The following is a 13,922-nucleotide window of genomic DNA, read 5'->3' on the forward strand; positions in this document are numbered from 1 at the left end:
ACACAGTCAACTTGTGGAACTCCTTGCCTGAGGAGGTTGTGAAGGCTAGGACTATAACAGCATTTAAAAGACAATTGGATAAATGCATGGAGGTTAAGTCCATTAATGGCTGTTAGCCACGATGGGTAAGGAATGGTGTCCCTAGCCTCTGTTTGTCAGAGCGTGGAGATGGATGGCAGGAGAGAGATCACTTGATCATTACCTGTTAGGTTCACTCCCTCTGGGGCACCTGGCATTGGCCACTGTCGGTAGACAGGATACTGGGCTAGATGGACCATTGGTGTGACCCAGTACGGCCGTTCTTATGTTCTTATAATGATAATCCTAGTGTAAAGGAAAGTGTGTGTGTGTGTGTGTGTGTGTGTGAGAGAGAGAGAGAGAGAGAGAACGAACAACTATTTAGGATTCTTTTCTAAGAGACATCATTCTAAACCTGACAGTTTCAAACCTCAGTATTTTTGTTTTTGCCAGTGCCACATAATAAAGTAATTGGGTATTTAGCAATTACAGGAGGACTGTTTTCAAAACCGCCATCACTCTCTCTGTTTTTATTTGTGGCTGGCATCCCTGTACAGTAAATTATATAATCTCTCTAATAGCTGGCAGAATTGTACCCAGCTGTTGTATTTTGTACCCATGCAGCCACTGAGCTGGATAAAATGTTTGAATGTAGCAATTAAGATCAACCCACCAACTTTTTTTTTTAACCCATTTGCACAAGTGCTGTAAATTACAATTCGAACTTTTCAGTAAACAATACTGCCTGCTGCGGAAGGGAGCGACTGTTGCTTTGTTAGACAGGCCAGCCCTGGATGCAAATGTAAATGTTAATTCTTACCTTTCAGTGAAGAATGAACTATGGCATAGCTTGGTTGTAGAAAACTCAGTGTTACAGACACTGGCTGTGGTTTATGTATTTATATATTTAAATTATTTTGCAAGCTAAATGGAAGTGCAAACCTCTTAATTAGAATATTCATGTTCCCACACTAAGCATAGTAGTTTGGTATTGCAAATGTATTAACCACAGGTTTACACCAAACATGCAAAAACAAATTAGAATGAGAGAAATACACACACATTTTCTCATTAGGGGATAGAAGTTTGTGCTGACTATAGTACAAATATAATTTTTATTCCATTTGTGTAACCTTTGGTATTTTAATGAAGTCCTGTTCCTGTGTACAGCGTATGGTTCACTGTCAGATAATTTAACACTAAGAAAATCTGCCTTGAATAAATTAGAATATATTTGCAAATTAATTGGTTAATTAGATTTTAGACATCTCTTGGGGACAGGAGAGAAACAGATGTGTGCAAAAGCCATGCAGATAGTTGGGGAATGAGTGTTTCTTGCAGAGTTTATCACTCAGTTTTGTGAAAAACAGCCTCCCGCTGGTGCCAGAGTTTAAAAAACTCTGCTTTAAATACAAAACATAGGAACTGCATTTTCACGGTGCTGCTAATTGTTTTTGGGACACACAGAGAACAGTTTGGGCATGTTATCCAAATGACTGCACTGTAGAATAAGCAAGGCACCACCCAAGTCCCTTCTTTCTTAATTATGTCTAAAAGCATCCACAAAGCCACGTGGAACCACTTTGAGTTTAAATACTTCCAGATTAGGAGAATGCTGCCATCTGATTCTGTAGAAGTTAGGCAACTGGTATTAAGAAACAAGTCTAGGATGGATCCCAAGATTTAGCAGAACAGTCCTCAATGAAGGAAAACCTATGAAGACAGATTCTGTTCTCAGCTACATGGGCGTAAATCCAGAGTAAATTATTTCACACCAATGTAGCTGAGAACAGAATCTTCCCAACAGCATCCAGTTGCTCCCATAATTTACCCACAGAAAAGTACTTGGAAGGGAAACATACCTTCTCACATGCAGGAGTATCTACCATCCTTCTTTCAGTGATAGTCCCTATTGTATTCCACTTCAGGTTACACATATGCCCGCAGAGATGCTGGAACAATTTGTATAGTGGGAATGCTGTAAACACTGAATATTATCGAAACCACTTCAAGCCAGGCAGGGCAGTAGCATCCCCAGCATGCCTAGTTCCAGCACCTCTGTATGCTCGAAGCCAGCGAATTTTAAAGCAGTATCCATTGCTCCGTGCATAGACCCTGGCTCACCTCATGCCTCTGACTGAGGGGAAAAGGGGGCACGGGGGGTGGACTGATTACCTGTACAGTTCCCTCTCACCGGTGCATGGTCTGGGTCGTAATGTTTAATGTCCACAGTTTCGGCTTGGTTCTATAAGAGTCATCTAGTTTGTAACTATTTAAACAGTTTTAATAGTTTTTAATGATTAGCATTAGATTCGTCTGCTGGGGGGACTCTTCCTTCCTTCATCCCCCTCCGCCCCACCCCTACCCTGTTTGGGTACTAGACTATGCCCAGGGCTCCGGGCTTCAAACTCTACGCTTCCTTTCCATGATTCTTCTCGGTCAGTGACAACCACCAGCACTGCCTGTACTGCCTTGAGGAAAACTCACATTGCAGCGAGATGCAGTATCTGCTGATTGTTCTCTAGCTTTACCCAAGAAGAGCGGGAACTTTGTCTCTGCAAATACCTCACAGCAGGAGTCATAGAATCATAGAATATCAGGGTTGGAAGGGACCTCAGGAGGTCATCTAGTCCAACCCCCTGCTCAAAGCAGGACCAATCCCCAACTATTTTTTTGCCCCAGATCCCTGAATGGCCTCCTCAAGGATTGGGTTTAGCAGGCCAATTGGCAACCTTTCGCACGTGGCCCATCAGGGTAATCCGCGAGATATTTTGGTTGTTGACTGTCCGCAAGCATGGCCCCCCGCAGCTCCCAATGGCCGTGGTTTGCCGTTCCTGGCCAATGGAAGCTGCGGGAAGGGGCGGCCAGCTGCGGCCTGCCCCTTCCCGCAGCTCCCGTTGGCCAGGAACGGCAAACCGCGGCTACTGGGAGCTGCAGGGGGCTGTGCCTGCAGATGGTCAGTGTAAACAAAATGTCTAATGGCCCATCAGCGGATTACCCTGATGGGCAACGTGCCTGAGCTTGCGACCTCTGCCTCATAGAGAAGGCCATGAGGCTCCAATTGGACGTAGGCCAAGCAACCTCCCCGTACATCATCTTAATTCAGCAAAGAGTGTGCCTCCTGCTGCAAAGTCTCACTCTGGTGCAGGAGAATCTACTCACACAAACCCCCATGGAAGGGTCTTGTCGGGAAGCTAGGAAGCACTCTCATAAACATGAGACTAAGTCTTCTCAGTCAGACTCAGCTGTAAGCAAGTCCAACAACGCAGTCTGAGGACTTAGTACATCTTAAGTCCTAGAGGCACGACAAGAAAGCCCCTGAGCATGGGGCTCCATCAATACTAGACTGTGTTCCATCAGTACCATCATCCCAGCTCCTCCCAAATCCTGTCATCACCAGTGAAGTCTGATCACCGCTAACTTTGGATGTCACCTTCCTTGCCAGTTCTGATGGCTCGGACAAGCAGGACCCCTCTCATACTGGGGGATATCTGAATCTGCTGCTGCCACACATGACATTTTCGTTCTCCCGGATCCAGAATCCCCTCCTCCATCAGGCCCCTTCATTTCCAGAGAGGTAATATCACTTCCAAGAGAATGGACTGCTGGAAAGAGCTTATCACCCATCCCATACACAGAATACATCTCCTCACCACTGGAACCAGAATCAGCCTTTTCCTCACTGGGAGATTCTGAGCCATCCAGTGAACCTCTTCCCTTATTCTCTGCACCCTCCACTACCCAAAAGACCTACACTGGTTTGTGACCAACCTTCACCTCATCTAACTTAGAGCCGCTGGCACCCCATGCCATGGGGGCTGCCATGACTACCTATCAACCTCTGCTACTGTCCGTATCGGTGGTCTTGGAACCAGTACCTGCAGAGTAGATTTGATCCACTAGGGAGTCACCCCCTTGCCTCCCCTCTAAGGGGACACTCGGATCTGCCCCCGGATCTGACAGAAGAGGATGACTATTATGCTCCAGATCCTGTGGTTCCACCAGAACCAGCAAGATTGCCATTGTCATCCCTGAATGAAGCTGACACATCTACATTCCCTCCATCTCTCTCTCCCCTGATGACTTCGGGCAATTCCATGACCACCTCAGCAGAGTTGCTGGAGAGTTTTGGATTCCTCTCGAGGAGATCCAAGACTCCCAGCACAAACTCTTTGACATCCTGCACGCTTCCAGACCCAGCAAAATAGTTCTGTCCATTAATGAAGCCATCCTGGAGCCAGCCAGGACAATTTGGCACATCTCTGCCACCAGTGGTCCCACCCTTAAAGGGGTGTATAAACATTATTATGAGCTGGCCAAGGGTGTAGATTTTTTTTTTCACCCTCCCTCCCAATTCACTGGTAGTCCACTGCTTCTGAAAGGGCTAGACTGCAACATACCTGGTCTGCTCCTGCTGACAAAGAGGGCATACACCTGGATCAAATGGGAAGAAAGGCTAACTCATCATCCAGCCTCAAGTTCAGGATAGCCAATTATCAGGTGCTTGTGGCTAAATATGATTTCCTGAACTATGCCAAGTTTGTGGAGTTTACTGACAGCCTTTCGCAGCAGGACAGTGCTCGCTTTCAAGCTCTGATAGCTGAAGGCAAACTGAAAGTCAGGGCCGCCCTCCAATCTGCAGTCAGTGTCACTGATATCTCCTCTAGAGCTATGGCTACTGCCATCGTCATGCGCAGGAAGTCATGACTCCATGCGTCAGGGTTCCCTAGAGAGGTCCAGAATACCACTGCTGACCTTCCCTTTGATAAATTGCACCTCTTCAATTAGAAGACAGATGAGTACCTCCATACCCTGAAGGATTCCAGGGCTGCCCCGCTGCTTGCTGGGGATATACACGCCTGCCCCGCCCATCAGTCAAATGTAGATGTATGGCTCAGTAGTTTTTCCATCAGAGACCCTGTGGACTACTACATAAGCCCACTTCCCTACGCCCTCTGTAACAGGCTTGGCATTTCAAACTGAGCCTCTGGCTTGATGTTATTTTTGATGGGAGCATGAGAGCCATGAAACACTAAGCCCAACACCTCCCAATCTCCACACACCACTTGGGGGTTGTCTAGCACTCTTTTCTAACACCTGGAGTGCAATAATAATGGACAAGTGGGTGCTGAACGTCATCCAGTCTGGCTATATTACAGAGTTTGCATTCTTACCTCCTCCAAAGCTCCTCTCCCTGTCCCCCTTATTAGGAGACCACTCTCACGAGAGTGTTCTCAAACAAGAGGTGAACTCCTTAGTTCAGTGCGGAGTGACAGAACATATCCCTGCTCAGTATCAAGGGAGAGGGTTTTACTCAACTTACTTTTGATATCCAAACTGAAGAATGGTTGGATACCAATCTTTGACCTTTGCCATCCCAACTGCTTCATTCGCAAACTCAGATTTCACATAGTCACATTGGCAGCAATAATTCCATCTTTAGAAAAAGGCATGTGGTTCATAGCTCTTGATATGAAGGACACCTACTTTCACATAGACAATCATCCCACCCCTAGGTGCTTTCTCAGATTCATGGTAGGCTCCAACCATTTTCAGTACAGTGTACTCCCCTTCAGAATAGCAACCACCCTCCAGAGTCTTTGCCAAGATATTCTTGGTAGTAGCGGCCCATGTCAGACATCGTGGTCTCCTTGTCTTCCCTTACCTCAACGACTGGCTTCTTGTTGCTAAGTCCCTCCAGGAAGCCTGTGTCAACTTCCATGATGTTACACCTCTGCTCTTCACTGGGAGTCAGCATAAACATCTAAACATCTGTTCTCTCCCATACAATCTCTGGACTTCATTGGGGGCAACCTTCAATTCTATCATCACAAGAGTGTACCTGCCCAAGAACAGGTTCCAGACCATAAATAATATCATAGTTCACATCACAAGCAACCCTCAAGTACAGGTCAAGACATGTCTGTCTCTCCTAGGTCATATTGCCTTATGCACCTATGTCACCCTGTTCGCAAGACTCTGCCTTCAACCTTGGCTGCAGTCCATGTGCTCCCCAAGCCATCATTCTGTGAACCTCATGGTGACAGTTCCAGCCAAGGTACTGTCTTCCCTGCTGTGGTGAACAAATCCTCATCAGGTGTATATGGGCGTCCCCTTTCTCCCTTCCTCTACAGACAGGACCATTGTTATGGACACATCCCTATTAGGTTGGGAAGCCCACATGAACAGCAACATAGCACAAGTTGCCTGGACATGTTGAGAGTCCAGGATACACATCAATATCCTGGAGTTGCAAGCAGTCTGGAATGCATACGAGTCCTTTCCTCTGCACTCACAATGTCCTTATAATGTCAAACAACCTACAACTGTCTTCTATATCAACTAGCAGGGGGATCAAGATCCACCTCCCTGTGTGCAGAAGCAGTGAGCCTTTGGAACTGGTGTATCAGCAATCAAATCACGCTATTGGCAGTCTACCTTCCAGGGAAGCAAAATGTGCTTGCAGATTCCCTCAGCAGACATTTCACAGTCGACCGCGAGTGGGAGCGCCACAGTTCGATACAGTGCAATATTTTCACTCTATTGAGGACCCCAACCAGGGATCTGTTCTCCTCTCAAGCAAGCAGGGAATGCACCATGTATTGCTCCAGGTTACCACTCCCAAGGCAACAGTCCACTTCTTTCGTGGTCAGACCAGTTCAACTATGCCTTCCCTCCACTCCTGCTTTTGCCACACATTGTATGAAAAATCCACCAGGCCAGAACATGAGTAATCCTGATCGCCCCCTTTTGGCCCAGGCAGTTCTGGTTTCCCAACCTGCTACGCATGTCGTCCTGACCACCAATCATCCTCCCAGCATTCCCTGAGCTCTTGACCAAGTGGAACGGCAAGATCAAGCACCCCAATCTGCGTCCACTCCACTTCAGAGGTTGGTATTTGGATGGGCATCATCTTTAGAACTTTCATGCTCTACAGCCCAACTAGGCATCCTCTCTAATAGTAGAAAGGACTCTACTAGAAAATGTTACCTAGCTAAATGGAAGGACTTCTCCTCTTGGGCACCTGAACCTTTTTCTCTCAGTACTCACAAGGCCCCCCTTTCAGCCTTTAAGCTACTTGTTCCATGTGCCCCCTTTCCAGGAAGGTTGCCTTCCTTGTAACCATCACCTCAGTGAGAAAAGTTGGTGAATTTGGAGTGATAACAGATCCTCCGCACACTATATTCCATAAGGATACACACAAAATTCACCCCTAAAGTAGTTTCACCTTAACCAATCCATTCACCTATCTGTGTTCTTCTCAAAACCACATGCTTCTGCAGGGGAAGAAAGAGTCCACTCCCAAGACTACTCGTCACTATAGCAGAAAGAGAGTCAGAGGAACACCATCTCTGCCGAGAGAATCTCCAAATGGATCTCTGGTTGCATTCTGCTCTGCTATCAGCTTTTGAACCTCCTCTCCCTCCACCCATGGCTTAAAAGCACATTCCACTAGAGTGCAAGCAACAGCTATGGCACCTCTTCAAGAGGTACCGCTCCTGGACACATGGGGCTCCATTTACACATTGGTAAGACATTATGCCCTGGTGCAGAACCCTTCTGCTGATGCATCCTTTGGGAGAGCAGTACTCAGCTCAGCCCTACCATCTACATCCTCACAGCCTCCTCCTACTTGCATACTCCTTATCAATCACTCACAGTGGAATACAGTAGGGACCATCACTTGAAAAAGAGGAGGAGGTTACTTACCTGTAGCTGGAGGTTCTTCAAGATGTGTGATCCCTATATGTATTCCACTATCTGCTCTCCTTACCCTCTGCTTTGGATTTTATCTGATTCACAGTAGAGAAGGAACTGGAGAGGCATTCGGCCCAGTCCACAGTTTTATCCCCTCAGTCAGAGGCATGGGGTTGAGCCAGGACACACATGCAAACCCCTGGACACTGCTTGCAAATTCTCTGGTTCTGGGGCACATGGTGCACCTCCATAACCCATGATGGAATACAGATAGGACCACATATCTTAATGAGCATTTCACATGTAATTTTTATACAGCCATTAATTGTTTTTTTGCTCTGTTCTGGGACTTGGAAAGATATGCACAATAACTACCACCTACTGGTTATTAAAAGTAATTAGAAAGCCATACACCCAAAATAGGATGTATGTATTCATTAGTGACCTAGACACCTTCCAAAAAATTATCTTGATTAATTTCTGGTTGGCAGTCCAGGAATTTAAATTTTAAGAATTAGAATGGCTCCGAAGATGGGCAGGAAATGATTTTCAGCTTAAACACAATGTGATGGCTAAGTGCAATTCTGGCTGTTCTAACCAGCTGTGCTGCACTTAGAGATGAGATGAAGACATTTACATCCCTTTTGTATTCAGGCTAAAATAATCTTGCAGATTAGGCCAAAATCACAAGACTACTATGCTCAATACCCTTATTGGAAAGTTTAGAATAACACGTAGATGGTGAACAAGTTACCCTCACCCCTCCTTTAATTTTTTACCAAGATTCTATTCTCTGCTATACTGAGAACCTTTTGGCAAAATATTGTTGTTAAAAACCATGTTTTTAAATGCAGTCAGACAAGCAAGAGTCCATTTATATGCGTCATTGATCATTTTACAAACAATCCTGCAGGCTGAGCTCAGACCTGACCCTCTGCTTGTTGTTTGGGTTTGTTACACAAATGTCAGAAACAAAAGTACTTTTCCTTGCTTTCGTAACCTCTAGCCGGGGCCAAAAACACGACATTGCTGGGAAGAAATTTTGTGTAATGTTCTTTGTTTGACCTTCGTACTCTTTTATAAACAGAAGGTGGAACTGTGTAACAATCAGATATTTTTCTTGTTGCTGGTGGTGTCTGAAAATTATAGACAGATTTCTCAAACTTAGATGCCTGAAGCTTGCCATTAAATTCATATGATAGCTGACCCCGATACAGGGTGTCACTCTGGCTATTATGGAGTGCCAGTCCCCTCTAGATCTTTGGCAGTGAGCTTTGTACCATCAGCAACAGGGTGTCTCTCTGCTGGTTCTCAGCTTTTCTGTCCCAGCTCCCCAAGCAGCCTGGCCTTTCCTCTGCAGCCAGCTCCCAGGCCGTTGCCTCCAGCATGTTGTCCCTGCTTCCCCCCCCCCCCCCCCGCAGCATCTGGTTGCCTCTGACATCAGGGCTTTCTTCCTTTTCCTGTAGACTTGTGATTGTGGCACTCTTTGCTGTCTGGATGTTGAGCTGTTCTCAAATTGAGGCTGTTTTGACTGGCCCTATCTATCACACACATTACTGTTGGGGTAGCAATATGCCATGGCACTCAATGTGCCTTGGACTTCCATGTTTTAGGGCCCAACCCTAAACACGTTTGCACACATGTCAAACATGCATGTGAGTATTTAGTCCCATTGGAGTACTTGCATGTATATAGGTAAGCATGTGCATAAGTGTTTGCCAGTTCAAGGTAGCTGGGCTGTCCATCCAGTATCTTTGAAGAGCACTACATATAAACAGTTATAAAGGATAAAGAATTAGATGCACAGGAGATGCACACTAATATTCTCTATGGCATTCTTATTACCACAACATTTGGATACCAGTGTCTAAATACCAGTGTATTTGAGCAAAGTGAAGCTGCCCTGTTGTTTTGGGGGGGAAAACTTGGGGGGAGAGGTGGAGGGAAAAGGTTAACATTACCACTCATCTGTCATAACCTCTCTACAGGGCTTTTGTCAAATGGCTCATTCAAGAAATATTTGCTAAGAGTTTTGACGGTCAGGAGTAGACCGTCATGGTAATGCTGGGACCGGCTGCAGGTTCATGTGTCACTTTACAGGGGCACTTTAAATGTTGAAGAATTCCCACCGAAACTGGAGCTGTAAGATCTCCCATGAATTTCTTGGGAATATGCTGACAAAATAGTTGCGTCCATAAGAATGTCACTGAGAAGAATATTATTGAAATATACCAATCCTGTCAGGTCAGGGAGGGACGACAAGGTAGGAAAAGCAGCAAGAGAGGGCAGAGTTAATGGAATACTTGCTGGCTCCAGTCCTTTCTAATTTTAGCACACTTGGGAGACACCTGTGGAGCCCTCAGTTAGCTAGATATCCAGATGTGGCGGAAGATACTAACTCCATTGCCTCTACATCTGGCTGGTTCAGTGCCAAAGATGTCTTTACTTGACAGAGCTAGAGAACGTGACACTGAACAAGGTATAAGAGAAAACAATCTCTTGTAAAATGTGATAGAAAGAGGTAAGACCTTCTTCCCCCTTTAAAGCACAGGTAAACTGTCTCTCAGCCTCTGTCCCCTCCCATGCCAACATATTAACGTACGTGGAGAAAATAGTTTTAGGAAGAACTACTCCGTGCAAAAGGTAATAAATCCCCTGAAGATATTACCTGTAAATTATAGTGCCTCTGTATGTTTCAGTGAGAAAATTGGCTCCATTTTTAGCCAAGGATCAGAGATATCTAAGAGGCAGGGGGAAGGAAGAGAATAGAATACTGTACATAAGGAAATCTTGTTAAGCCTATCGATTTTTGTGCTGGTCCCTAGATTTCCTAACTTGCCCCTTCTATTTTCACACATCAGCCAATGACTCCAGGAGCGATTTAGTTAATCCATGAAAAATGCATTTAGCATCATGATTTTACACAGTGACTTATAGATATATAAGAAGATAGGTCCCTTCCCAAGAGTTCACAATCTAATTCAATGAAGTATTCATGATAAAAGATCAGGGAGTGGGTTTTTACATTCTGAACCGTTTGTAGAATATTTTCAGAAAACATGCTGGTATTGGAAGCATTTATAGAAAATGCAAAGCAATGTCACTTTAAAAAAAAAACTATTTTAATAGTTTACAGCCAGAAAGAACCATGAGATCATCTATGCTGACCTCCTATATTAAATTTAACCCTTTTTACCTCTGTATTGAGCCCACTTGTTTGGCTAAAGCATGTCTTCCAGAAAGACATCCAGTCTTGATCAGAAGACATGAAGAGATGTCTTTCTCTTTCCTTGGTAGTTTGTCACAGTGGTTAATCACCCTCACGGGTTTTATTTTAAGTTTTTTGTTGTTGTTTTTTTTTAATTTCTAATTTGAATTTGTCTAGTTTCAGCTTCCAGCCATTGGTTCTGGCCTTTCTCCTCTGGATTAAAAAGCCTTTTAGTATCTTTTATTCTCTCTCCCCATGAAGCTACTTATACATTATAATCCAGTCACCTCTCAATTTTCTTTTTGATAAACAAAACAGATTACGTTTTTCAGGTCTTTCACTGTAGACATTTCCTCCAGCCCATGAATCATTTTTGTGGCTTTTTTCTGCATCCTCTCCAATTTTTCAGCATCCCTTAAAAATGTGGTCACCAGAACTGGATGCAGTATTCCAGTATCTATCTCACCAATGCTGCAGACAGAGGGAAAAGCATCTCCTTACTCCTACTCACTATTCCTCTGTTTATACATCGAAGGTTGGCCCTTCTTGCCCCACAGCATTGCACTGGGAGAGCTCATGTTGAGTTGCTTGTCTACTGTGACCCCTAAATAATTTTCTAAGTCACTGCTTTCCAGAATACAGTCCTGTTTCAGACATTAAGTATTACCATAGATTTTGGTTTACTCAATTTTATGGTCTCTTAAGCTGTGTGTAGAATGCAACTGTGTTACATGAGGCCATTCAAAAAAACTGCACCTCTTTAGCCTCAGATATCCGCAAAAACTGCTGACATGCCTGAAGTGTGAGATGAAGAGCTGCAGTAGGAAGAGCCTGTATCAGAAGCCATCTGGAATCTGGGAGAGTAAACTCAGGGAGAACATCTGTTTGAAACTTTGTGGAGATAGCTGGCAGTCTAATTTACTGCCCCTGAGGGAAATGGTATACAAACCCCAGACTCAGCTAGGAATTCTACAGTGTATACACAAACCAGCACAGAGTGATAGTGTTATTGGTTATAAAGATATATGAAACTGAAGTTATCCTGTACAAGAGCCTCATTTACAGATTTCTTCATACATAAAACACAGACCTCTGTTGTTCTCACCACTGGAAAAAAAAATTTTTTTTTAAAAAAGCATAATAGTGGGTTATATTTAATACACTGGAGGACATTTGAAAATAATGTGACTATGTAACAGATTCCCCCTTACCAGGTCGCATTTTATCTTCAATGTGTAGAATACTGTCCTCCCACCTACAGTCAGTGTTTGTAGACTTTTGTTCATGAGGGAAAGTGGCTCCTTCCTCTTATTGGCATTTAACATCTATCAGTTATTCCAGCTCATGGTGAGTCCAGGGGCTGCTAGCCCTTAGTCTAATCTGATAATCGTTAAGATCTCAAACTGTTCTTTATGGAATTTTATTTGGCACTTTACAAAACACATCTGATCGTGTTTCTCCTTAGATTTGTGCATGTGCATTGAATGTCTTCTGTTTTCTGTATAGTTTAAATTGTCACCCAGCCAGTGAGACACCTTCTCCCACTAGCTTCTACTGGGAAATGCAGGAGGTGGAGCATAGAGAAAATAAAGATGTCTCCCCAGGTGACTCCAGGTCTTCTCTCTGAATTATCCAGTAGAGGGCTATAGGAAATGTGTAACTATAACCAATAGCAGTTCTGCACCAATGTGTCCTATGGAGGCTCAGAACATAGGAATGGGTTCTTAGGAAGAATTGCTGTGTAGGTGTGCTCCACCTACTGGTTGTATTGCATAATTGAAGAGATGCATGGAAGAGTTCTTATTAATATAACTCCACAGTTAATACAGGTTGTTCTGCTGTCCACAATAGTAAAAGATAGGTGAGAGTGTACAGTTGGTCTGATCACTGTTCCTTACTAAATGTACTTGCTGAACATGAGGTATAAAATCTCTAGTGATTAAAGATTAATCAGGGCTTGAGACTCCTTCCTCCAAAAGAAAGAGTCCTTTCTTGTCTGCACAATCCAATAAATAATTCCAAGACAACAGAATTTGTTGGTTTCTCTAAAAAAAAAACATAATTATTTTAAAATGACAAACTGGTCCCTTTCTTGATAAATGTTTTATGTCCTCGCTCCTATGCCTGAATAGCTTACATAAATAATGTATTAGCGTGCAAAACAGACTTAGCATGTTCAAGCACACACTGCCCAGCAGGATAGGAATGCTAAAAGGTTAAGACTCGATCCTGCAAGGTACTGAGCACCTTGAGCTCTAATAGAAGCCAGTGGAGATTGAGAGCACCTTCAGCATGTGGCTAATGGCTCTGACACTGTGATGAGGCATTGGGGATGCAGGCATTTGCTGTTAGAAGGCATATTGCTTCATGTGGACTCTGCAATCATAATGTCAGCCCTGTTCACTCAGCCTAGGATCTGAAAATCCAGCTGTGGTTTCTTTGACTCATGCATCATCACCAGTAATAAAGTTCTGCAGACCAAATGCTGTTGTCCGCTATGCTTGTGCAGCCCTATTGACTTTAATGGGGTTGCACAGGTGTAACCTAAGGCACCAGTTGAAAACCATGGGGTTGAACGCACATCTCTGCAAATGGAACTAAGGCCTGGTCTACACTGGGTGTGGGGGGAATCGATCTAAGTTATGCAACTTCAGCTACATGAATAACGTTGCTGAAGTCGACATACTTAGATCGACTTACATTGGTGTCTTCACCGTAGTGAGTCGATTACTGCTGCTCCCCCGTCGACTCCGCCTGTGCCTCTTGCAGCGGTGGAGTACAGGAGTCAACAGGGGACCCCTGCTGGATCGATCGCTGCCTGCCGATCCGGTGGATAGTATAAACATACTACCCTTAGATAACTGTTGATGATGTGTGAGCACAAGAGAATCCAGCTCAGTCTCCCAAGGCTGTGTGTGCTGAGGGGAAATAATAGTAAAAACTTAACTTTATTTTTTACCAAGATCAGCCAATATGACTGTCCACACACAGGGAGCCG

At 44.4% G+C, this 13,922-nt stretch overlaps 1 protein-coding gene across 1 annotated transcript in view; it reads left to right on the forward strand.

The window, feature by feature from the left end:
- The window catches only part of EXT1 (exostosin glycosyltransferase 1), a 247,821-nt gene that overhangs the window by 188,028 nt on the left and 45,871 nt on the right, over positions 1–13,922 (forward strand). The gene's annotated exons all lie outside the window — the stretch shown is intronic.

The sequence above is a fragment of the Mauremys mutica genome, chromosome 2, assembly GCF_020497125.1.
Source record: "Mauremys mutica isolate MM-2020 ecotype Southern chromosome 2, ASM2049712v1, whole genome shotgun sequence".
Classification (NCBI taxonomy): Eukaryota; Metazoa; Chordata; order Testudines; family Geoemydidae; genus Mauremys; species Mauremys mutica.